The sequence below is a fragment of the Ischnura elegans genome, chromosome 10 (assembly GCF_921293095.1).
Source record: "Ischnura elegans chromosome 10, ioIscEleg1.1, whole genome shotgun sequence".
Classification (NCBI taxonomy): domain Eukaryota; kingdom Metazoa; phylum Arthropoda; class Insecta; order Odonata; family Coenagrionidae; genus Ischnura; species Ischnura elegans.
Window position 1 is genome coordinate 108,157,081 of NC_060255.1, and position 26,311 is coordinate 108,183,391.

Here is a 26,311-nt window from a genome sequence, read left to right on the forward strand (position 1 = left end):
CCCAGTAACTCCTCCAATCACACGTTTACTGAACGAAATAATACAAAAAACAAATAAAATAAAAGAATTTTCAGTCGAATTGCCGCTACAATATTTTAAATCGCCACTTTTAGTATTGGAGACATTCTTCAACATCCCCAAGCCACATCTAGCTACAAATTACATCCAAATAATTACAGCGTGAAAGGGTACATACGTTACTGTTTTTCGTGGAGGTGAAATTGTCTCTTCTGATCGCCCGAATCCACTTGATCTCCAACTCAAGATATTTTGGAAAGCTAAAAACTTAAACTTTAGGTCCACTCCTGGAGTTTTCTTCGCACCCCGGCACTGAACACGTGAAAGGCGTTTTTAACAAAAATGTCTCACAAACACACGTTTCTTAAGCCCAACGAATGAAATTCAAGAATAAAAGGAAAATTCACTATCCTCAGAAACTTCAATTTTCAACAACTTACACCACAAAAATCCCTAAAAAGTGGTGAAACGTAACGTAAATTCACTCGTAAACAACGTAGGAGTTTCAAGGATATCACTACTTCGCTCAAAGACGATCTTATGAGTGGACTCATTAAAACCGATAATGTGCAACTAGGCAATTATTAGTTTTCAGAGTGAATATTAATCCACAAATATAATTTTCCTTGGCAGTGTACTCTCCTATATGTTACATTTATATTTTTGGTCGCTAATATGAACTCACAGGTTTATGTATTATACCGGTATGGATACACCAATATAGATAATATAAACCCATACAAAAAAATCTGTGCTGTGACTGCACTAAATCTGCACTGTAACTGTGCTAAAAGGGCTGTACTGTGACTCTACTTAGACTGCACTTGAATTGAAACATCCCAGTACAGTTATAGCACGGTCAGAGTGCAGTTGCCCTAGCACAGTCAGAGTGCAGTTGCCACAGTACAGTCTCAGTGCAGCCAGTTGATTCACTGTAATACTCTTTCCTTGAAACAATAATTGATAGCCCAGAAAAGGCTATTGAATTCCCAGTATATATTTTAACGAAGCAGACAAAACAATTAAATCTGGAGAGGCAAATTTGCAAAGATCCTGATTCACTGATCCATGTTGATAAAGGAACAGATCAAGATATATCAGACTGAAATGACCAGTTTTAGACTTGTCAAAGAAAAGGTAAACTGTATTCCTTATTAAGAAAAAATTGGCACTCAAAAGATCTATAGCTGTGAGAAAATCTTTTTCTGTGCATCAGCAGACACTAAAATGCACCTAAATTTACATTAAATTGCTTTTGTTGAATTTCCCCACAAATGGTAGATTGCTTATAGAATAGAATTCATTGAAAGGAGCCGTTCGTACTTCATGCCGCTGAAGCTTAAATTGTAACTGAGGAGCAAAATAAATGACAGTAAGATATGGATACAAAAGAAATTTCCCAGCCAGCACAGAACAGGACGTTGCCCCTTAAATTACGGCAACTTTCCATCAACGATAAAGAAACGGCTGAATCTCTATTATATACAGCCCTTGAGGTAACTGACTCACTGATGGATACAAATTCCCGACCACTTCTAGAGCTGCTGGAGAGCTGAAATTTGGCACGCGTGCGGGGAACCCGAAATGATCCGGAGGAAAAATCCGAAAACCGGAAGTTTCCACCACGTGTCGTCGCTAGGACGACAAAATGGCCGAAATTGCGCTTTTTCCGGGGACTCTCTTTCGGTTTTAATTTTACTGCGCGCGAACTGTGCGTGCCACACGGATCGTTAATGCTTTTTTTTAAAGCTGATAAACGTAGGCACGTATTTACGTAACGATGATAATTTGTTTTTAAGAAAATTGGAGCCAAAATGGCGTCCATAAATTCGTTTTTCGAATAAAATTTCATAACTTCCGCTCCCTTCCACTTAATTTAAGTAGTAGGATAACGAAAATGATTATTATATATGCTCATAACATCGTCTACGAAATGTAGGTAACAATTTCCTTTCATCGTGCTTGGTTACTCAGAAAAAAATTAAAGTATTCCGAAAATCATCGAAAATTACGATTTCCAAAGGATTAACACAAAGTTTTGTCAATTTTGTCCCGACCGATTTCTTTGAAACTTTGTAGTTACATACAGCTATGCATTGTCTTTTAGAAAACATAAACATTTTATAAATGATTTAATGGATTTAACCGCGAAAAAATAAAAATGGCGGGCACTACCCACTTTTTTCAGGGACTGGTTTTGTTTTTATTGTATTACTCTCGAAATATGGATGTCATAAGGCACACTTCTTTTAGAGATGACAATAAATGAATGTGACCATATAGTATCGTCATCTTTAAACCCCCCGAAAGCCCTTAAAAATTAAAATTTGCATATAAGTAGCCTTTTCGGGTACTTTTCGTCACAATTCCGCCGCTTTTCCAATCCTTACCACTCATCGCTACGGAATTGATGTGGACGATTGATGACCGCTGGCAGTAAAAACCTAAACCCCCGGTAAACCCTCAAACACCCCCCCCAAAAAATAAAATTTTGCATAAAAGTCTACTTTTTGGGTACTTTTCGTGACTATTCCACCGCCCCCAACGACTCATCCCCACGGAATTTATGTAATTGGATGGTGACCGCCAGGAGTACACACATTTAAACCCCCGGTATCCCCCTGAAATCCCCCCAAACGTAAAATGTGTCATTTAGTCTCCTATTTGGGAACTTCTCGCAAACATTACGCCGCACTACCCGTCCCCTCTGAGCTCTAGATCCGGAATATTTGGTAAGGGCGAGCCACCGTAAACCATACGGGAAAAAATACCAGAAAACCCCCGATCACCTCCTGGAACATCGCCGAAAAAAAAAATTTAAAGTCGCCTTTCCGAATAGTTTCCGTCACAATTCAACCGGTGCCCCTACCACTTATTAAAACCCCCGATATCCCCGTGAAACCTCCCAAAAAATTTCTAATAAATCGCCTCTCCAGGTAAAAGAATCGTCAGACCACTGTTGCGGACCACTAGGACTTATCGGCAAGGAATTTATGAGAACGATTAGTGACCACTGGTTTAACACAAGTATAAAACCCCCGGTATTCCGTTCCGGACCCCCCGCAAAAATGAAAAACTTGCCATTAAGTCTTCTTTTATGGGTAATTGTCGCCAGTATTATTCCGCATTGCACTACCCTTTACAATCATCGCCACGTGATCACTGTGAACGATTGGTGACCGCATGCATAACACATTAAAACCCCCGAATCCCCCTGGGCACCCCTCTCGGTGGAGAAGAGCATTAATGAGGACTAAGCGGAGCAGCCGCGGGGGGGCTCCTCAACCCCTAGGCGGCGAAGCCGCCCCACAACGAGGAACGGCGAGGCCGTTCCGAGGAGTAACATGCGTAGGCGAGGAGGAGCTTCAGTAACCCTCGGGCGGCGAAGCCGCCACGACGTTCAAGCGAAGCAGCCGCTGTACACTCCCCCCGTCTCAACTCACACTCAACCCCTGGGCGGCGAAGCCGCCCTTCAGCGAGGAATGAGTGGGGCGCCTCCCTACCCCCTGGCCGGCGAAGCCGGCCCCTAGCTGAGGTGAGATTATTCGAACTTTAAAAGTCTTCGAGCGACCACAAATGTAGACGGCGAAGCCGGAACCGGGGTTTTTAAGGGGCGGAGCCCCTTAACGAGCGCGCGGAGCGTGCGAGTCCTATCTATATACAGCCCTTGTGGTGACTGACTGACTGATGGATACAAATTCCCGACCACTTCTAGAAGTGCTGGAGAGCTGTAATTTGGCACGTGTGCAGAGAACCCGAAATGATTCGGAGGAAAAATCCGAAAACCGGAAGTTTCCGCCACGTGTCGTCGCTACGACGACAAAATGGCCGAAATCGGGCTTTTTTCGGGGACCATTTTTCGGTTTTTATTTTACTGCGCGCGAATTATGCGTGACACACGGGTCGTTAATGCTTTTTTTGAAAGCTAATGAACCTGGGCACGTAATAAAGTAAATTTATTAGTTTCCATTTGAGAAAATTGCAGCCAAAATGGCGTCCAAAAATTGATTTTTCGAATATAATTTCAAATCTTCCGCTCCATTCGACCTAATTTAAGGTGTAGGGTAACGAAAATGATTATTACATATGCTTATAACATTGTCTACGAAATGTAGGCAACAATTTTCTTTCGTCGTCCTTGGTTACTCAGAAAAAAAATAAAATATTTCGAAAATCACCGAAAATTACGATTTCCAAAAGATTAACACAACATTTTGTCAATTTTAACCTTACCGATTTCTTTCAAACTTTGTAGTTACATACAACTTTGCATTGTCTTTCAGAAAACATGAATTTGTAATAAATGTTTCAACGCATTTAACCGCGAAAAAATGAAAATGGCGGGCGCTACTCACTTTTTTCGGGGACTGGTTTGCTTTTTATTGTATTACTCTTGAAATATGGATGTCATCGGGCTCACTTCGGTTAGATATGAAAGTAAATGAATGTGACCATATAGTATCGTCATCTTTAAACCCCCCGAAACCGCCTAAAAAATTAAAATTTGCACATAAGTAGCCTTTTCGGGTACTTTACGTCACGATTCCGCCGCTTTCCCAAGAATTACCACTCATCGCTACGGAATTAATGCGGACGATTGATGACCCCTGGCAGTACTAAGCTATAAATCCCCGGTAAACCCACATACACCCCCCAAAAAATAAAAAATTTCATAAAAGTCTCCTATTTGGGTACTTCTAGTAAACAATACGCCGCACTACCCGTACACTCTGAGCTCTAGATCCGGAATATTTGATGAGGGCGGGCCACCGCAAACCATACGGGAAAATATACCAGAAACTTCCGGAGGAAAAATCAGAAAACTAGAAGTTTCTGCCACGTGTCGTGGCTAGGACGACAAAATGGCCGAAATCGCGCCTTTTCCGGGGACGGTATTTCCGTTTTTATTTTACTGCGCGTGAACGGTGTGTGCCACGCGGATAGTTTATGTAAGTTTTGAAAGCTGATGAATGTAGTCACGTAATTATGCAATGGATTTAGATAATTTTAAAGTAAATTGCTGCACAAATGGCGTCCGAAAATGCTTTTTCGAAACAAATTTCATAACTCCCTCTCCCATCGTCGTAATTGCAGGTGTAGGATACTGAAAATGATTATTATATATGCTCATAAAATCGTCTACGATATATAGGTAAGAATTTTCTTTCGTCGTCCATGGTTTTCCAGAAAAAATAAAAACGTACCCAAAATCACCGAAAATTACGATTTTCAAAAGATTGACACAAGATTTCTTCAATGTTTTCCCGACCGATGTCTTTTAAACTCCACAATTACATATATCTATGCATATGGTTTCCGAAAATATAAGAACTTAATAAATGTTGCAGTGGATATAACTGCTGAAAAATAAAAATGGCGGACAGTACTAATTTTTTCCGGGGAGGGGTTTACTTTTTATTGTACTCCTATCGAAATATGGATGTCATAGGGGCAACTTCTCTTAGTTATGATAGTAAATGCATGTGACCAAATAACAAGGCCATATTTAAACCCCCAGAATAGCCTAAAAAATTAAAATTTGAATATAAGTAGCCTTTTTGGGTACTTTTCATCACAATTCCACCGCTTTTCTAGCCTTACCACTCATCGCTACGGATTTGATGTGGACAATTGATGACCCCTGGTAGTAAAAACCTATAAACCCCCGGTAAACCCACATACACCCCCCAAAAAATAAAGTTTTGCATATAAGTCTACTTTTTCGGTACTTTTCGTGACTTTCCACCGCTGGTTCTTACCCCAATGCCTCATCCCTACGGAATTCAAGTGAACGGATGGTGACCGCCAGGAGTACACAAATATAAACCCCCGGTATCCCCCTGAAATCCCCCCAAATATAAAATGTGCCATTAAGTCTCCTATTTGGGAACTTTTCGCAAACATTACGTCGCACTACCCGTCTCCTCTGAGCTCTAGATCCGGAATATTTTATGAGGGCGGGCCACCGTAAATAAAACGGGAAAAATACCAGAAAACCCCCGATCACCTCCTGGAACCTCGCCGAAAAAAAAAAAAAAAAATTTTAAAGGCGCTTTTTCGTGTAGTTTTCGTCACAATTTACTCTACTACTGTCTGGAGCCTCTACTACTTATTAAAACCCCCGATAACCCCGTGAAACCTCCCAGAAAATTTTTCTAATAAATCGCCTATCCGGGTAAAACAATCGTCAGAATTCTGCCACTGTTCCAGACCCCTAGGACTTATCCGCACGGAATTTATGAGAACGATGTGTGACCACTGGTTTTCACACGCATAAAACCCCCGGTATTCCGTTGGAGCCCCCCGCAAAAAATGAAAACTTGCCATTAAGTCTTCTTTTATGGGTACTTGTCGCCACTATTACGCCACATTGCACTGCCCTATAAAATCATCGCCACATGATCACTGTGGACGATTGATGACCGCAAGTATAACACATGAAAACCCCCTAATCTCCCTGGGCACCCTCTAGGTGGAGAGGACTATTTATGAGGACTACGTGGAGCAGCCGCGGGGGCTCATTATCCCCAAAGCGGCGAAGCCGCCCCACAACGAGAAACGGTGAAGCCATTCCGAGGAGTAACTGGTGTAGGCGAGGGGGAGCTTCAGTAACCCTTGGGCGGCGAAGCCGCCCCGACGTTAAAGCGGCGCAGCCGCTGTGGGCTCCCTCCACCTCTGGGCAGCGAAGCCGCCCCTTAAACGAATGACGGTGAAACAGTTCCAAAATGCCCTTGCCCTCTGGGCGGCTTTGCCAACCCCTGACGAGGAACGGCGAAGCCGTTCCGAGAATAAAGCGGGGTAGCCCCGGGGGAGCACACTCAACCCCTGGGCGGCGAAACCGCCTCTCAACGAGAAACGGCGTAGCCGTTTCGAGGAATGAGTGGGGCGCTTCCCTACCCCCTGGCCGGCGAAGCCGGCCACTAGCTGAGGTGAGATTATTCGAACTAAAATTCTTCGAAGAATCACAAATGTAGACGGCGAAGCCGGACCCGGGGTTTTTAAGGGGCGGAGCCCCTTAACGAGCGCGCGGAGCGCAGCGAGTCTATATTATATACAACCCGATGTGTGACAGATAGCTCACTTATCACTCATTCACGTATACAAATTCCCGACCACTTCCGGACGTGCTGGGAAGACGAAATTTTTACAGGTCGTGGAGAAAAAATATTCATCGGGGGGAAAAGTCCGAAAACTCGAAAAAGTCGATCGGTTTTCGAGATATATCGATCCGAATTAACATTGGAGCCTTATGGGACTAAAACATATTCCATTTTTTGCCTACATTAAAATGTCACGGGAACATGAAATGTCACTGACGGAAACTAGATTTTTTGGCCGATTTTTGATGTGAAACATTTTGCCATATTTTGTTTATAAGTATTTTTTATAATTTTTTTAAATTTCCAATGCTTTTCTTATGGGCCTATCTTTGGATTTTTTTAAAACCAACTTATAATCGTTGTAGGAATAAGTCCTTAACTTATGAGATACTAGATTTTTTGGTTGATTTTTTGGTGTGGTTGCCTTTGCAATTTTTTGTTTAGAAGTATTTTTTTTAACAATTTAAAATTTCCAATGCTTTTCTTATGGGCTCACTTTGGGAATTTTTTTGACCAATTTGCAATAATCGTAGGACCAATTCAATTTAATGCAAGATACTAGATTTTTTTCTTAATTTTTTGGGAATATGCTTATATCCATAGATTCAACGAATTTAGAGTAATTAACGATTATGTATTTCAATTGCATTTGCGACTCCTACAACGTTTGGTAACTTACAACACATCCGCCGTGAAGTTTGCATTCCCTCAACACACGATTTTAACTTTTTCGGATTTCTTTTTTCACAACTTCCAGACGTCGCACGGACACCAAATTAACGTGAGTGACGTCTTTTTGGTGCCCCTACGTGCCGCTACCCGGAGAACGCAGAATATTGAATTTAAACGGGTGACACCGTCGAAAAACCATGCTTACACTGCAGCTAAAGAGCCGAAATTTTTATCGAAGGTAAACGATGCCGCGTTATACGGGACAAGCACAAAATGTCCCCCGATAACCCCCTGGGACCCCCCCAAAAAAATAAAAATTATTTAATAAGTGGTATATTTCTTGTACCATTCATCCGAGTTGTATCGTTTTTATTTATTCGGACTGGGAATTGAGTCGGCTATATTTACGCGTCATGTTCAATTATCCTGCCCCATTTACACACCCGCAATAAAACTTCAAATTTTTAAATGTACATTTCTTAACAAAATAGTAGAGGTATAAAATGGCTTCCAGGACAAGGACACCTAAAAGCGATTTTTTTAAACCACTTCCCCATAAGGTACGGCTACTAAATTCACACGAGTTATGCCTTATTACAGCGCCTATGCACCGCTATGTGGAGAACACAGAATTGGTAATATAAATGTGAGTAATACGGGAAAATTCATTGTTCCCCTAAAGCTAGATCGCTGGAATTTTTATTGTAGGTAAACAAAGACCTTTTATGCAAGAAAACCCCTCGAAATTTCACGTGGCTTCCTATAAGACCGGGGAAAAAAATTATTTTTTTTTCTGTAAATAGCATGTTCTTCGGTGTTTTCGCATATTTTAGCAGTAATTCCCTTCTCCTATGACTCATCTCTAAGGAATTTATTTCGATGATTGTGACCGTTGCCAGTACACTCAAAAAAAACCTGTTAACCCCCGGACCGCCTTCAAAACATCGTCATAAGCTAAAATGCCACAATCACGGCTACCATGCGTCAAGATTCTGCCTCATTATCCCCCGGTAGCATTTGTAAACGATGGGGGATAGCTGGTAGTACGCATTGCTCTGTGAGGAGTGAAAACCCTGGCGGCGAAGCTGCCCCCGCCCCAGGAACGACGGAGCCATTCCGAGGAGTCAGAGGCGCGGAAAACCTCCGAGAACCCTCGGGCGGCAAATCCGCTCCAACACTTGGTGCAGCCGAATGGGTGTCTTACGAGGGGGGAGGGCGCCGATAACCCTTGGGCGGCAAAGCCGCCCACAGGCGAGGAACGGCGAAGCCGTTCCGAGGAGTCGACGTCACGGGGGGACACATGTAAACCTTGGGCGGCGAAGCCACCCAGAGGCAAGGAACGGCGAAGCCGTTCCGAGTAGCCGACGTCCCGGGGGGACACATGTAAACCTTGGGCGGCGAAGCCGCCCCATCACCAGGAAGCTTACGGGGGGAGGGCGCCGATAACCCTTGGGCGGCAAAGCCGCCCACAGACGAGGAACGGCGAAGCCGTTCCGAGGAGTCGACGGCTCGGGGGGACACAGTAAACCTTGGGCGGCGAAGCCGCCCAGAGGCAAGGAACGGCAAAGCCGTTCCGAGGAGTCGACGTCCCGGGGGGACATATGTTAATTTGGGCGGCGAAGCCGCCCCATCACCAGAGAGCTTACGGGGGGAGGGCGCCGATAACCCTTGGGCGGCGAAGCCGCCCACAGACGAGGAACGGCGAAGCCGTTCCGAGGAGTCGACGGCTCGGTGGGACCCAGGTAAACCTCGGGCGGCGAAGCCGCCCCAACACGAGGAAGGGCGATGCCGTTCCCAGGAGTCGACCCCTCGGGGGGACTCGGGTGACCCTTGGGCGGCGAAGCCGCCCTCCCACGATGAACGGCGAAGCCGTTCCGAGGAACTAGCGGGTCTCCGTCAGAGGGCTACCTCGATATCTGGGCGGCGAAGCCGACACCGGGCGAGGAACGGCGAAGCCGTTCCAAGGAGTCGCGGGCGGGACGGCGAAGCCGTCCGGTGGGGGCAGCCGGCGAAGCCGGATGCGGGGGGGTTTTAGGGGGCGTAGCCCCCTAACGAGCGCGCGCAGCGCGGCGAGTCCTATCTATATACAGCCCTTGTGGTGACTGACTGACTGATGGATACAAATTCCCGACCACTTCTAGAAGTGCTGGAGAGCTGTAATTTGGCACGTGTGCAGAGAACCCGAAATGATTCGGAGGAAAAATCCGAAAACCGGAAGTTTCCGCCACGTGTCGTCGCTACGACGACAAAATGGCCGAAATCGGGCTTTTTTCGGGGACCATTTTTCGGTTTTTATTTTACTGCGCGCGAATTATGCGTGACACACGGGTCGTTAATGCTTTTTTTGAAAGCTAATGAACCTGGGCACGTAATAAAGTAAATTTATTAGTTTCCATTTGAGAAAATTGCAGCCAAAATGGCGTCCAAAAATTGATTTTTCGAATATAATTTCAAATCTTCCGCTCCATTCGACCTAATTTAAGGTGTAGGGTAACGAAAATGATTATTACATATGCTTATAACATTGTCTACGAAATGTAGGCAACAATTTTCTTTCGTCGTCCTTGGTTACTCAGAAAAAAAAATAAAATATTTCGAAAATCACCGAAAATTACGATTTCCAAAAGATTAACACAACATTTTGTCAATTTTAACCTTACCGATTTCTTTCAAACTTTGTAGTTACATACAACTTTGCATTGTCTTTCAGAAAACATGAATTTGTAATAAATGTTTCAACGCATTTAACCGCGAAAAAATGAAAATGGCGGGCGCTACTCACTTTTTTCGGGGACTGGTTTGCTTTTTATTGTATTACTCTTGAAATATGGATGTCATCGGGCTCACTTCGGTTAGATATGAAAGTAAATGAATGTGACCATATAGTATCGTCATCTTTAAACCCCCCGAAACCGCCTAAAAAATTAAAATTTGCACATAAGTAGCCTTTTCGGGTACTTTACGTCACGATTCCGCCGCTTTCCCAAGAATTACCACTCATCGCTACGGAATTAATGCGGACGATTGATGACCCCTGGCAGTACTAAGCTATAAATCCCCGGTAAACCCACATACACCCCCCAAAAAATAAAAAATTTCATAAAAGTCTCCTATTTGGGTACTTCTAGTAAACAATACGCCGCACTACCCGTACACTCTGAGCTCTAGATCCGGAATATTTGATGAGGGCGGGCCACCGCAAACCATACGGGAAAATATACCAGAAACTTCCGGAGGAAAAATCAGAAAACTAGAAGTTTCTGCCACGTGTCGTGGCTAGGACGACAAAATGGCCGAAATCGCGCCTTTTCCGGGGACGGTATTTCCGTTTTTATTTTACTGCGCGTGAACGGTGTGTGCCACGCGGATAGTTTATGTAAGTTTTGAAAGCTGATGAATGTAGTCACGTAATTATGCAATGGATTTAGATAATTTTAAAGTAAATTGCTGCACAAATGGCGTCCGAAAATGCTTTTTCGAAACAAATTTCATAACTCCCTCTCCCATCGTCGTAATTGCAGGTGTAGGATACTGAAAATGATTATTATATATGCTCATAAAATCGTCTACGATATATAGGTAAGAATTTTCTTTCGTCGTCCATGGTTTTCCAGAAAAAATAAAAACGTACCCAAAATCACCGAAAATTACGATTTTCAAAAGATTGACACAAGATTTCTTCAATGTTTTCCCGACCGATGTCTTTTAAACTCCACAATTACATATATCTATGCATATGGTTTCCGAAAATATAAGAACTTAATAAATGTTGCAGTGGATATAACTGCTGAAAAATAAAAATGGCGGACAGTACTAATTTTTTCCGGGGAGGGGTTTACTTTTTATTGTACTCCTATCGAAATATGGATGTCATAGGGGCAACTTCTCTTAGTTATGATAGTAAATGCATGTGACCAAATAACAAGGCCATATTTAAACCCCCAGAATAGCCTAAAAAATTAAAATTTGAATATAAGTAGCCTTTTTGGGTACTTTTCATCACAATTCCACCGCTTTTCTAGCCTTACCACTCATCGCTACGGATTTGATGTGGACAATTGATGACCCCTGGTAGTAAAAACCTATAAACCCCCGGTAAACCCACATACACCCCCCAAAAAATAAAGTTTTGCATATAAGTCTACTTTTTCGGTACTTTTCGTGACTTTCCACCGCTGGTTCTTACCCCAATGCCTCATCCCTACGGAATTCAAGTGAACGGATGGTGACCGCCAGGAGTACACAAATATAAACCCCCGGTATCCCCCTGAAATCCCCCCAAATATAAAATGTGCCATTAAGTCTCCTATTTGGGAACTTCTCGCAAACATTACGTCGCACTACCCGTCTCCTCTGAGCTCTAGATCCGGAATATTTTATGAGGGCGGGCCACCGTAAATAAAACGGGAAAAATACCAGAAAACCCCCGATCACCTCCTGGAACCTCGCCGAAAAAAAAAAAAAAAAATTTTAAAGGCGCTTTTTCGTGTAGTTTTCGTCACAATTTACTCTACTACTGTCTGGAGCCTCTACTACTTATTAAAACCCCCGATAACCCCGTGAAACCTCCCAGAAAATTTTTCTAATAAATCGCCTATCCGGGTAAAACAATCGTCAGAATTCTGCCACTGTTCCAGACCCCTAGGACTTATCCGCACGGAATTTATGAGAACGATGTGTGACCACTGGTTTTCACACGCATAAAACCCCCGGTATTCCGTTGGAGCCCCCCGCAAAAAATGAAAACTTGCCATTAAGTCTTCTTTTATGGGTACTTGTCGCCACTATTACGCCACATTGCACTGCCCTATAAAATCATCGCCACATGATCACTGTGGACGATTGATGACCGCAAGTATAACACATGAAAACCCCCTAATCTCCCTGGGCACCCTCTAGGTGGAGAGGACTATTTATGAGGACTACGTGGAGCAGCCGCGGGGGCTCATTATCCCCAAAGCGGCGAAGCCGCCCCACAACGAGAAACGGTGAAGCCATTCCGAGGAGTAACTGGTGTAGGCGAGGGGGAGCTTCAGTAACCCTTGGGCGGCGAAGCCGCCCCGACGTTAAAGCGGCGCAGCCGCTGTGGGCTCCCTCCACCTCTGGGCAGCGAAGCCGCCCCTTAAACGAATGACGGTGAAACAGTTCCAAAATGCCCTTGCCCTCTGGGCGGCTTTGCCAACCCCTGACGAGGAACGGCGAAGCCGTTCCGAGAATAAAGCGGGGTAGCCCCGGGGGAGCACACTCAACCCCTGGGCGGCGAAACCGCCTCTCAACGAGAAACGGCGTAGCCGTTTCGAGGAATGAGTGGGGCGCTTCCCTACCCCCTGGCCGGCGAAGCCGGCCACTAGCTGAGGTGAGATTATTCGAACTAAAATTCTTCGAAGAATCACAAATGTAGACGGCGAAGCCGGACCCGGGGTTTTTAAGGGGCGGAGCCCCTTAACGAGCGCGCGGAGCGCAGCGAGTACGTTGCTATAAACATGACGGCAACGAGGCAGCAACGAAGGGGCAAAAATGCCGTTAAATGTCGCTAACGATAAAGCAACAGTTTCTTTTCGGTGACGTCACAGACACAAGGGACACCTACCGGCACTTTCGAGAACTAACTGGGCAGCATCGCGACTGTGGCGCCATCTAGCGGGATTTTTTGATACCACGTTGATACTGCTACCATGGCGGGGTATTCCAATAAATTCAAATAATAGATAGGTCTGGGTTTAATAGAGAAATCAATCATTGACAGAATTTTGAAAATAAACTTTTATTTTCGCTGCAAACATTAAAATCCATTAGATATTCAAGCAAACGGTATTAAGAGGTCACAACAGCAATGATATCAAAAGCACCTAACACACCACAGAGCAACTGATTTTGTAATCAGAGCAGCCCCACCTGGCGAAATGACAGTTGTAAAAAACAATGAGCTACAGGGAAGTTCATAACCGAAAATGGAAAGAAATAGGTCTCCATCAATACAAAACAAAATATAATGCTAACCAAAAGATAGCATGATCATTTTCAAGTGGAAATTATAGAATTACAGCAATATTTATGTTAAAGCCTCAAGCACAATAGATCCCCCACGAGGAACAGTACGAAAAATATCAATCTCACACATGACTCCAATATCAAAATAGGAGAATAAACAAATTATAGTTTTACATCATTAATTACATAGTAAGGGTTGAGGTCTTAACAGAAACTTGCATTCAATTTTTTGGAGTCTAGATTTAATTTACTTTCAAATTTTCTGTTGCAGCAGATCCTAACAGGCAGGGGATTGTTTTGTAAAGTTATATTTGACATAACATATTGAAGTCTTATTCCGAACACGGAGGCATGAAATGCAATAGCAACACCAGTGTGCACTATTTAATGTGGCCTCTCATTTTAGTGGTCAACTACTTAATTACCATGGAACACAGCCATTTCATACAAGGACATACACATTCAAGGTTGTGGTGACAGGGAACATTAGCATGTGGTAATTAGGAAATGTTATTTTTAAAGAAGTTTTCTTCATACAATGTACACATTCAGTTGTTCACTGCCATAGCAAGCACGATGCCCTATTATTAAATTGCTGTGTTCTATGACAATAAGGAAGCTGATCACCACAAGCTAACACACCCTAGCGTTCCTGCAGCATTTTATGCCTCCATATATGGAATAAGACGTAAGCTTCACCACTCCATGGAGCTGTTTAAGGGTAGGGCATTCTATAGCATTTGAGCTAGGTTCACAGGAAAGAAATGAAGTAAAATTAATTTATTTCAGCTATACGAAAGGCTATTCAACCAAACTTGGACCTATTCCTAGCAGCATTTGGCATTTTGAAAAATCATAAAAAATAGGGCATTTAACCCTTTGACTACCATTTTTTTCTCCTTAATTAACAAACTTTTTATTCGTTCCTATCTCTTTATTAGGGTTTCAAGAGGCCATAGGGTCATTTTCTTACATGTCAGGTTACGTGTTTTCGGCAGGGGGGTGTGGGACATATATGTCCCACTGGTACTAATGGGTGGGACACATATGTCCCACTGGTACTTACGGATGGGACACAAATGTCCCATTGGTACCTATGGTTGGGACATGCATGCCCCATTGGTATGTAAGGGAATTCAACTATCCACACCAATACAAGGGAATAAATACGTTTTGAGAAAAACATTTATTTTGAAATCGGCATACGTGTAGGTACCCAAAAAGAAGCAAAATACACAAGAAAAGAGATTGAGTTTGAAATCGTCATGAGGGTTACAATTGAAAAAAGTAGATAATGCAGAGTTGAATAAAAATTTCTATTATTACAAAGAAACAATACTTCAGTTTGACAAAAAAATTTGATGAAACAGACAAATCAAGTTTTTGAACCCTAGGTGTGATACGGCGTAAAAGAAATTTTACATAATGGTACGTTACCCATACAGCAAATAGTTTTGGTTCTTTTTTCCATTTTGTTCTGCGCGCACCTCGACCAGCGTCTCCTTGTGTTACCCTCAATAGGCAGATGGTCAACCACATTTATCATGAGCTTAGCTGCTTTCGATGGCCTCCCTCTGCATCTTTTGCGTTTTACATAGCTTTTTTCTTTCCCAGTTGCCATCAATTTTTCGGCCAGTGGAACAACGAACTGTAGCAGTTTTACATTTTTCTTTGTTATTTCCTTGTGTAAAATCCACGCAATCACCACTGCTAGCATTAGTAGTTTGTAAAATACCTTTTTCCACCACTTCTTTGACCACCTATCGAAGTCATACACGCTAACCTTTATGTCGGAGAGATCTACTCCTCCCATGTACCTATTGTAGAAACAAATAGCGGCTGGACAGTCTACCACCAACTTTGTACCATCTTTTTGTTTGCGATAAGCAGTGTGCGCTGTAGTATCGTGGAAGTTGCTAAGAACAGTAACTTCTTTGCTGTCCTGCCACCTTGTTGCTATTGTCCCGTGCTGATTCACAACAAACTCATGCTCTCCCCTTTTCAATTTTCCTTGGAACTTCGACATATGTTTTCTTGAACTGATAGCAGTAACCACTGATAGAAATTTCATGGTATTTATCAATTGTAAACTTGTGAAAAATCTGTCAAAAATTAGTGTGACAACTGGTTTTCTTATCGTCTTACATAGAGACAGAACAACTCTCTCTCTCCGAGATTGCTCAATGCAGAATAGTTTTGTCCGGATTCTTTCCCAGAGTAAATATTCAAATCATATGCGTACCCAGTTACTGCATCGCAACGCTCCCAAATTTTTATCCCTCTTTTTATTGGTTTCATAGGAAGGTATTGCTTGAGAGAGGATCTGCCTTTGAACTTTGCCATGGACTCATCAATGCTCTGGAACGGACTTTCTTCCCTTGCCTTAGGAAATGTATGTTTGAGGCAAGAAACTACCTCGTCAATATAATATGTTTTTGAAGAACCCATAGGTTGTTCGGGATCATTGAAATAGAGCTTTGATGATAACAATTGGAATCTATTTCGTGCTATTGATTTTTTGATGGCCTCATTTTCCAAAGAAAGGTTGTGGAACCAATAATCTGAAATATTTGGTACTTTGTTGTAGCTCATTACGAGCACAGAGCCAGGGAGCAACATAATTCCCCAGGATCAGTGTCTCGGATAATGTTATGTTTTCCCTTTTTTCGCAATATATCTAAATGCTTATTCGTACTTTGACTGTTGAATATAAATAAGCTGTGAGGAAATAATTGGAGAAAACAGTCCATTTCATCCAATGGCCTACCATCCGAAATCAATGGCATTGTAGGTCAATCAGGTATGCAACAATGTCTCGAAAGGAATTGTATCTTTGGAGTAGCCCACAAAATCTCACTCGGAATGTCACTTGTAGATAAAAGGGTAGAATTATTGCTTTCCTCTGTACTTATATTGTCTTAGATGTCGTCGGACTTTTTCATTGCTGTCTTCCATAAATCTCTCATCAGTATATTCACTCCCCTCACTATTTTCAAAATCAATCCTGTATTTTTCGTCGGATGTATCACCAGATGACGCGTCTTCGTTTGATGATTCGCCCACCGAAATTTCGTCGTCAGATGCATCCAACACCTGGAGTAATTCTTCTTCACTGCACTTTCTCTTGTGGCTCATTTCTTGTGACTAAAATGGAAATGAATATGTAAAGGCTGTTATGGAAGCAATTATGTACAAGGACACCAAATCACATTTTGACGTGTTTACTCACCTGGTATCAATCTACTCCAGAGGTTACACATAAGTAGTTGTAAATCACTGTAATCCTCAAATAGCTTCAAATGACTGAAAGAAAGAGCCTCATCTAGAATTGCTCGACGCAGTGGACAGTATCACATGGACATAAATACTAGACTTATTTATCAGACAACGTACAGAACCTTAAAATTTACCATGTGGTAAAAATTCATAATGTCAAAATAACAACGGTAAACCAGAGAAATTATTTCACGTCGGCACTCATAATTGCAGATGTGAAAAGGATAAATCATTGCGCCAAATGAAGCAAAAAACAAGTATCCTAAAGTAACATGGTTACATATATACTTATCATTGTAGAATTACTAGCCAAGTCTAAATTTCCTCGGCTATAAAACCAGAGGTGACAATGAAAATCTTATTGAACATGTCAAAGTACTGTCATCTGTTGGCAAAATAAGAACTAAAAGTCGGTAAGTTCTTCCTATACCGATGGGACGATATCGTAGGTGTTTATCATACGCCTACATCCCAAAGGTTGTTTTGCAAATCTACCTGGGACATATGTGTCCCGTTGGTAGTCTAAGGGTTAAGAAGGTGAAGAAACATTCCTTCTCCCTTGTCAGGCAAAAATCAAGGAGCATCAATGACATAGCTGTGTCTGTCGTAACAGTGATCAGTCGCTGACCTCACCTTATCCCACAATCATGTTATGAGACTACAAACAAAACTGCCTTTCCACACTGACAGGTTCTGAGATAGGCAAATTGAAAGAATCATGTTTCTTCGAGATCCCCTTTGAGTTGCCTTTCAGAACACTTTCTCGTTTCTTATTCCCTTTCTCTGCTCTGTATTTTGAGGCCTGGGATCATTCCCTGATGCTTCTTTTCACACTGATAGTATCAAATCAGGCTTATTTTGGCTTTTACACTCCCTGAAAGGTAATCATAATTGGATTAGATATTATGCTGAATATGAAATATGAACATATGCTGAAAAGCTCTTTTCATTCAACTGTATTCCAAGATAAGGGAAGAGTAAATCGAAAGCACCAATGATTAAAAAATACTTACCAAATGAGACATTTATAATGGAGCTAAAATGCACTTCTTGTTTTCTGAGTGTCCCTTCAAACAGAAAGACACAGGTAACTCATTCTATGTTAGGGTAGAACACTTGTTTTTGACTTTTGTTAAGCCCAGTCCTCATTTGATTGTTCTGACTGCTCTTAAACATGATGTTCGAAGATCTTTCCTTCATGAAATAAAATCTGAAAAATGAGATGACCAGATAATTAATTATCTATGGTAATTGCTGAGAACCATTGAACATAGTGGCACAGCATTTTTAATTTCTAAGTACATCCCAGAGTTATCATAAAATTAAATATCAACAAGGAGGTGATGATGGTACCATAACTTAAGTTTAAGACTCAAAGTGATAATCTATACAAAGTACCATGAGCATATTAACACTTAGGAGGCTATGAAGTCAAACAGTTGACAATGTAAATGAAATACCAACCAAATACTCCTCTTTCAGGTTCTTTCCCAGCAAACAATAGCAGTGAAGATTTCTCATGATTTGCACTGGATAAGGTCCTTCAGATCTCATTCAAACGTTTCGACAAGCAACTTACCCATCGTCTTCAGGGATTCAAGAACCAAACGATTTAGGAATCCAACCTTGGATTCCAGAATCCCTGGAGACGATTGGTGAGTTGCTTGCGGAAACATTGGAAGGAGATATAACTAATAACTTCAGGCTTTACTTTGTGAAACCTCTCCATATTGGAATTAAGGAAATAAAACTTTGTAAGGTTCACTGATTGTTTAATTAAGGGCACGACCCGGGTTTCGTAACTTAGTTACATCGTCAGGTGACTAAACCTGCATGCATCATACATTTATACCCAAAGTACACAAGTGACTGTGAGGACATCTGTCGGAAAGGAAAAAGGACTAGTTGGGAAGCGGGGGTGAGGGTTAAACACGGACTGAAATAGGGAAAAAGGGGGGGGAAGGGAGAAGGGGCAGCCTTGGTTTGGGCCGAGGGTTTTTTACCAGCCAGGGGAGGGCGGGGTTAAAGTGGGTGAGGAGACGAGAAGAAGAAGGAGAGCTAAAGAAGGTGGCGGTGTTAGGGAAGAAGAGAGGGTTAGCAGTCTCTCAAAAAAACTCTCAAAACACTGCTGCCCAATTGCAAAGATCGTTTCCCACCAGAAAGAAGAAGTGGAATTTACTGCCTGAAGTGCGACGATTGTGACATGAGATACATCGGCAGAACGGAGAGAAGTGTTAGCATCAGAGTGAGTGAGCATCGCAACTGCTTCAAAAAGAAGAAAGATCAATCAAACTTCGCCAATCATTTATTAGAAGGTAAACACAATAGTGATTTTAAGCCGGATATCCTACATTCAGAAAGAAACAGGAGGAGACTCGATGCCCTGGAAACGTTGGAGATTATACAACATTTAAAGAACAAAACCCCCCTCGCCAACGAACAAGTGCTCCCCTCCCACTCCCATCTCTTTTTCATCCCCATAAATGATCTCCTACAGTGACATAAATATTCAAGTGCCTATCCACATGTGTGCCGTCAAAATTTCCAAGAACAAATACTAAGCAGTGCCTTTACCAAAATTCCCCCAGTGACCCATGTCCTTCCACAGCCGGACTCAACGACCTTCCATAGGCTATTGTCATTTAGAAAACTCAATGTACCCTGCTAACCCTCTCTTCTTCCCCAACACCGCCACCTTCTTTAGCTCTTGTCTCCTCACCCACTTTAACCCCGCCCTCCCCTGGCTGGTAAAAAACCCTCGTCCCAAACCAAGGCTGCCCCTTCTCCCTTCCCCCCCCTTTTTCCCTATTTCAGTCCGTGTTTAACCCTCACCCCCGCTTCCCAACTAGTCCTTTTTCCTTTCCGACAGATGTCCTCACAGTCACTTGTGTACTTTGGGTATAAATGTATGATGCATGCAGGTTTAGTCACCTGACGATGTAACTAAGTTACGAAACCCGGGTCGTGCCCTTAATTAAACAATCAGTGAACCTTACAAAGTTTTATTTCCTTAATTCCAATTGGAAGGAGAAATGGAGGACCTTACCTGGTGCAAATCCTGAGAAATCTTCCCCGATACCTCTGACCTCATTGGGTGCACCAAGTGCTAACAATTGGACTTCACTGATTCTTCAGAAATAACACTCCAATTCTATAGAAAAGTTTAAGGCTCCTTCACTCCAACATTGTTTGAGGAATCTTTAAGTGCAACCTTTCCTTCTTAGGAGGCACTCATGCAACTGAAAACAGAATAGATAAGCTTTACACTTACATTTGCACATGATAAAGCACTCAAAAAAGCAAATTCTTTATGCAAACATTTACCAGGTGATGGTGGTTTCAGTATTCTGTCATCATCAGTCTCCATAGATGAAGAATTACTTACATCAGGATACTTTCAATTCTTTTTTGTCCTTTTCCTTTCCCAGTATTTTTTGATTTCAGTGACTAAAATGCCTCCATGTCTGTTCTCCGTCTTCACAAGTAGCCATCTCTGTTCAATAGCGACAGCTGCCACTACAGTCTCTGGAAGATGATTATTATAAAATGCCACCATTAGCCACACATTTCAAAGCATGAAGTCAATGTCAAAATTAACTAAAATAAAAATATTTAATACTTGGCTTAGAGAACTAGTTTAACATGTACAACCAAGTCAGTGCTCTCACACACACACACCATGAAACAACCCCTTTGAATAATTTAAAAGGCACCCTGACTTGCAAGTCAAAGATGTTAACCCTCCCTTTAATCAAAACAAATGCTCACAAATATTGTTGCAAACTCACCAAATGGAGGCATGCAGAACTTCACGCCCAAGATACCCCATTCCTCACTGAGTCGAGAGCCATTTTATGACCTGTGACACTGAAGACCAGTTATAGCCTAGGGTAATATTCAATAATCTTATCTCCATCCAATTTTACCTATGACTATGCAAAAGCCTGCACTGTGAGGCCAGTAAATTTTTTTATGTGGAAGAAATATTAACACTTGCCAAGGCATCCTGAAAAAAAGAGGAAAAAAAATCATGACTATGAGGCGTTCACTCTTCAGTTACTTAAAAACATGAGATCATAAAATTCCATTGAAAGTAAAGTTAATTATTGTATATGAAGACTAGTTAATAGTGATGCATTAAATGATTGCACACTCCAGTAATTGAGGAAATATCTCTGCGATTATGCTAAATTTTACTGCTCAACTCAATATTTCAAGAGTGTTTGGTAGGGGGTGAGTTCTCACCAACGTGCAGTACTGAACGTTGCACTCCATTGAATGAAAAACTTAAGCGTTCCATCGTGCACCCACAAACTCGCAGTATGAGCACCCACCAGACATACATCGATCCATACTATAGAAACACAACAGAACTAACTCAATGGTAATGAAAACTTAAGTGTACTGTTAATGAATTTCATAATGAACGACGGTAAACAGAGTCTAGACTTACCTTTCACGAATCCTGGCGGAATACGGTGGTTGAACCCTCGAAGAGGCTTCTAACTTGCACTGCCCTAGCCAAAGCCAAAAAAACGGCTACGGTATACTTTTATCGAATCTGCTATTATCGTCCAATCTTCACCAAATTTTGGATTTACAACTTATTTCACGTTGTGAACAAACCTAGAGGTGGGCGGAAGCGCTACGATTACAATACAAATAAAAATAACACCATACATAACTTGATTTCGGAGTTGTAACTTTCACGGTCAGGCAGCCATCTAGGACGACAAAAGACGATCGAAAATATGATTACCGACACCCATTGGTTGCTACGACGACCAGCCATCAACAAGCGGGCTTTTAAACTCGTTGAGTCGTTGACGATAGAAGAAGGAAGAGATGGACCTGCTCAGTTTTTCCTCAGTTAAAGATATTTACCACTTTTTCTCACAGAATGAGAAGACTGTTTTGCAGAAATTGCAAGAAGAAGGGTTTTTACAAAAATTGCGAAAGTGCCCCCGAAATCGCTGTAGAAAAATGCAGAAATATTTTCAGAATTAAAATATTAAAGTCATATTTGGATACCTTCTACCTGTGCCCGGAAAGTGATTTACCCACTTCTATCTCCCACTTTGTTATGTATTGGACCAGCTCGAAGGATATTTTTTTCTAGTTGACCAGCCCGTACATGTGCCCGGAAAGTGATTTACCCACTTCTACCTCCCACTTTGTTATGTATTGGACCAGCTCGAAGGATATTTTTTTCTAGTTGACCAGCCCGTACATGTGCCCGGAAAGTGATTTACCTACTTCTACCTCCCACTTTGTTAAGTATTGGACCAGCTCGAAGGATATTTTTTTCTAGTTGACCAGCCCGTACCTGTGCCTGGAAAGTGATTTACCCACTTCTACCTCCCACTTTGTTATGTATTGGACCAGCTCGAAGGATATTTTTTTCTAGTTGACCAGCCCGTACATGTGCCCGGATATGTTATGTATTGGACCAGCTCGAAGGATATTTTTTTCTAGTTGACCAGCCCGTACATGTGCCCGGAAAGTGATTTACCCACTTCTACCTCCCACTTTGTTATGTATTGGACCAGCTCGAAGGATATTTTTTTCTAGTTGACCAGCCCGTACCTGTACCCGGAAAGTGATTTACCCACTTCTACCTCCCACTTTGTTATGTATTGGACCAGCTCGAAGGATATTTTTTTCTAGTTGACCAGCCCGTACATATGCCCGGAAAGTGATGCCGCCATGTCTTTCATATTATATTCGTATGTAAATTGCTTTCGATCCTCTTTTGTCGTCCAAGATGGCTGCCTGACCGTGAAAGTTATAACTCCGAAATCAAGTTATGTATGGTGTTATTTTTATTTGTATTGTCATCGTAGCGCTTCCGCCCACCTCTAGGTTTGTTCACAACGTGAAATGAGTTATAAATCCAAAATTTGGTGAAGATTGGACGATAATAGCAGATTCGATAAAAGTATACTGTCACCAAAAAAACTTGTAACCACTGAACACTTTTTCTCACTAAGAACACGATTTAACAAGAGTTAAAATCACTCGCGAAAACTTAAGTTAGTGAAAATTACAAACGAAAATTCACGTCAGTGAAAATTAGGAATACAATAAGGTCAGAGTACGACGGGTGGACATGATAATCGGATATGAAGGTGAAATGAAATGAAAAGTGAAAATGGAGAAGCTGAAACCACGTTAAGTTTGACGGATGAAGTAAATGAACAATTTAAGTAGAATTAAAGTTCTTGAAAAAATCTATTTACTAAAGGTTTGGTGAACGAAAACCGTCCCTCGACCATTCAAAAAGGAGAAAAGCATCACGACGAACACAAAGCATGAATTCACATATCAACAAAGCTATGTACCAAAGTTACTATGGCTACCGGCAACGGCGGATAACGGGTTCTTCCCAAAGTGCATTTCGCATTGCGCGCACGATGGTTTCGCATGGCCTCGCTGTCGTGAGCAGACGATAAGATCGAGCGTAAAATTTCATGCGAAGGAGGAAATCGTAATGGTACAGCCTTTAATTATCAATGGTATGTTAGTAATTTCACTTCGCCGATAATAAATATCCAGAGAATCGTCAACCTTGAGAGACGCTTATTATATTATCTCAATCTTTTTCCATCGCCACCGAGTGACTTGGAGACATATTAATTTATAAATGTTATAAATCCACAAAATAGTCGAATAAATACCACTTATCCCATAAAACACATTATGCAAAGTTAATTGCGTAAGTCGTGAAACCTTTTATTTCTAGCAGATCGTTAATTAGAGCGAATGCATTCACATAAAATAGGATATGAAGCAGCCGTCCAAACAGCAACTTCACGGCAACGCGTTGCCGTCATGTTGATATCATCCACGGCGCAACGTCAAAGGATAAACTGTTGCCGCTTCGTTGTCTTGGACGTTTACATAAACGTCGGCGAGTGTGCTGGCTGGGTTATTACATACAAATACAGATCCAAGCATGAATACACCATATTTTAGAACAATCATGCCTCGAAGAAGATTTTTGAAAATTAGTAAGAATACATTTAGCAAACAATGAAAATCTAGCTATCAATAACCCTCTTAGAAAATTGAGGCCAGTCATTGATATGATGACTGACGTATTTCTTCCAACTCAATCTTCATGAAGATGCTCCACTTGCCTCTTTGGCTGCCTTCCTGAAATTACATAGAATAGAGACATTAAATTGTTAGAACATGTAAAGTTCAAAGGCAAAACTGGAATTTTTAAGGATTAGCTGTGCTGTTTGCCTTAAAGTTAAACCCTATAGCAATACTGGTAAACAATAATAGCATTGCAGTCATGAGCCATCAGTTAAGGTGAATTTATTTCTTAAATGACAGAATGTCAATGATGGACCGAAATACATTGATAAGTTAAAAAAATGTCAGGTTACAACTACCAAAAAATGACAAGTACCTAGAAAAATATTCTTATTTTACAAACATCTTTTTAACCTCTGAACTTGTAGTTTGTTTCAAGCACATACTTTAGTAAGTTAGAAACATTTCAAATGAAAGGTTGAATATAGTTCCCAAAGGGCTCCAATTAAGTTCATCAAAATTGTATGAATGTGAATTCATGTGGAGATGATCATATCAGGGCTAAGACAAGAAATTAGAGGTTATGTGGCGGTGGAATGTCATAAGTTAAGAAAACTCCAAAGGGGGAAATTAGTTTGCTTGGACTGTGATATGACCCCCAAACCAAAATTAGGTACTCTAGCCACTTCTACAAAGGAATATTCTTGTTTCACTTCGATGTTGATGAATAATTTTCTTAGCGGACATTTTGCATTTTATGGGCGAAGTACTTGCAATGCAAGCTCTTCACAGACTTTTCAGAAATATTTCCAGTATACGCCATTGGGCTCCTGTTCTACATCAACCAATTTAAAATGATATTTACCTCTTCACATAATGGTATTTCCCGGCCTGGTAACCCTTGGATACCCGCACATTCTTTGCCAGTTTATTATATGTTGTTGAAAGCCGTGGAACCTCTTGGCCTTTGAACTTCATCTTCACATATGCTGAAATCAAAGTAATGATAATCTTAGAATTTGTGTGCTATATCACTCCCGAAATGAAGCCCGATATTAGTTCTCTATGAGTAGTTACAGAGTAGGCAGACATATTGCTTTCTATGAAAAGAGATGAAAATGTTGTGCTGAAATTAATTTGAAATGGATTTTTCTGAGAAATTGGGGATGGTTACTATAACAAATTTACATTGCACATTCATAAAAATACTGCGCTATGTCGCATTCATAAAAAATAAATAAATATAACAATATAACAAACTATGTACCTACTTCCATTGAAATATAAATGAGATAGAAAACATTTGTAACCAAGAAAGATTTAAAGCAATCTTCATCTGTTCAAATCTTAAGCAGTGAATACTCACTCACATAAGCTACACTACATAAGAACAAGATAAATGTTGAGATAAAAAAGAAATGCTATTGCAACAGCCTGAACAACATTTGCATAATTTGCAGTAAGTAGTGTTAAAATAAATTGAAATTATCACAAATTATGCAATTTGCAAAGGGCTTGCTACAAATAATACACCGCCATTTCACAGTAGGGTAATCAAAATAAAAGAAAAACCTACACTAGATGCTGGGAAAACAAGCAGTATTGTTAAATGTGTTTTTCACAGTGATCAGCTCTTTCGTAACACAGACATGATTATTATCATCATCAAACTTGACACAAAAATGTGTACATATAATATTGACTATTGTGGTTCCACAAGAGTTCAAGGACTGTTGAAAGTCTTAAGGCTGTTTTACGTGGTACACGGAATTGCGCAGGTTAGAGCTGCATTAATTTCTAAAATGGCGTGGCATTGCGGGAATGCATGAACGAAATTAGAAAATGGGCTATTTCGCAGTCTAGCGTCCACGCATGTGTTCTAGCAATTCACCGCTTTACACGATGCAATTTTTACTGTGCCTTTGCATGTACATCAGATAGCGCAATTCCGTGCATCATGTAAAACAGCCTTTACTCAACATTCCATGGATATTTAACATGCCCTATCATTCCAAGGGAAGAATTAGAATATTGATTCCTCCCATGCGACATCAGTAATTACCATCGACGGCCTCCATCGTCTCCACATCTGCAGCGGGGTTCCCACCTCTCCCTCTCCTTTGGCCGCTGGCAGAATGTCCTCCTATGTACTCCCTCCCAAACAATTTTAATAAAAGCTGCTCCTGCAGCTTCCTCGGTGTCGTCCCTATGGT

The 26,311-nt window shown here is 41.5% G+C and overlaps 2 long non-coding RNA genes across 12 annotated transcripts; both read right to left on the reverse strand.

Moving 5' to 3' along the window:
* Positions 1 to 15,395: 15,395 nt before the first annotated feature.
* Positions 15,396 to 17,244, reverse strand: LOC124167013. The gene is made up of 2 exons (XR_006866580.1): positions 17,011 to 17,244; positions 15,396 to 16,925 (listed from the first exon to the last, which is right to left on the reverse strand). It is a non-coding gene; the product is annotated as an uncharacterized LOC124167013 (long non-coding RNA).
* A 561-nt stretch (positions 17,245 to 17,805) lies between these two features.
* On the reverse strand, positions 17,806 to 23,496 carry LOC124167012. 11 transcript variants are annotated; one of them, XR_006866573.1, is made up of 8 exons: positions 23,297 to 23,496; positions 21,511 to 21,569; positions 21,303 to 21,430; positions 20,846 to 21,063; positions 20,382 to 20,582; positions 20,104 to 20,296; positions 18,071 to 18,267; positions 17,806 to 17,931 (listed from the first exon to the last, which is right to left on the reverse strand). It is a non-coding gene; the product is annotated as an uncharacterized LOC124167012 (long non-coding RNA). The 11 variants fall into 11 exon arrangements; XR_006866571.1 differs by having other exon boundaries at positions 21,511 to 21,574; XR_006866572.1 differs by having other exon boundaries at positions 21,303 to 21,411; positions 23,297 to 23,495.
* Between the last annotated feature and the right edge of the window lie 2,815 nt (positions 23,497 to 26,311).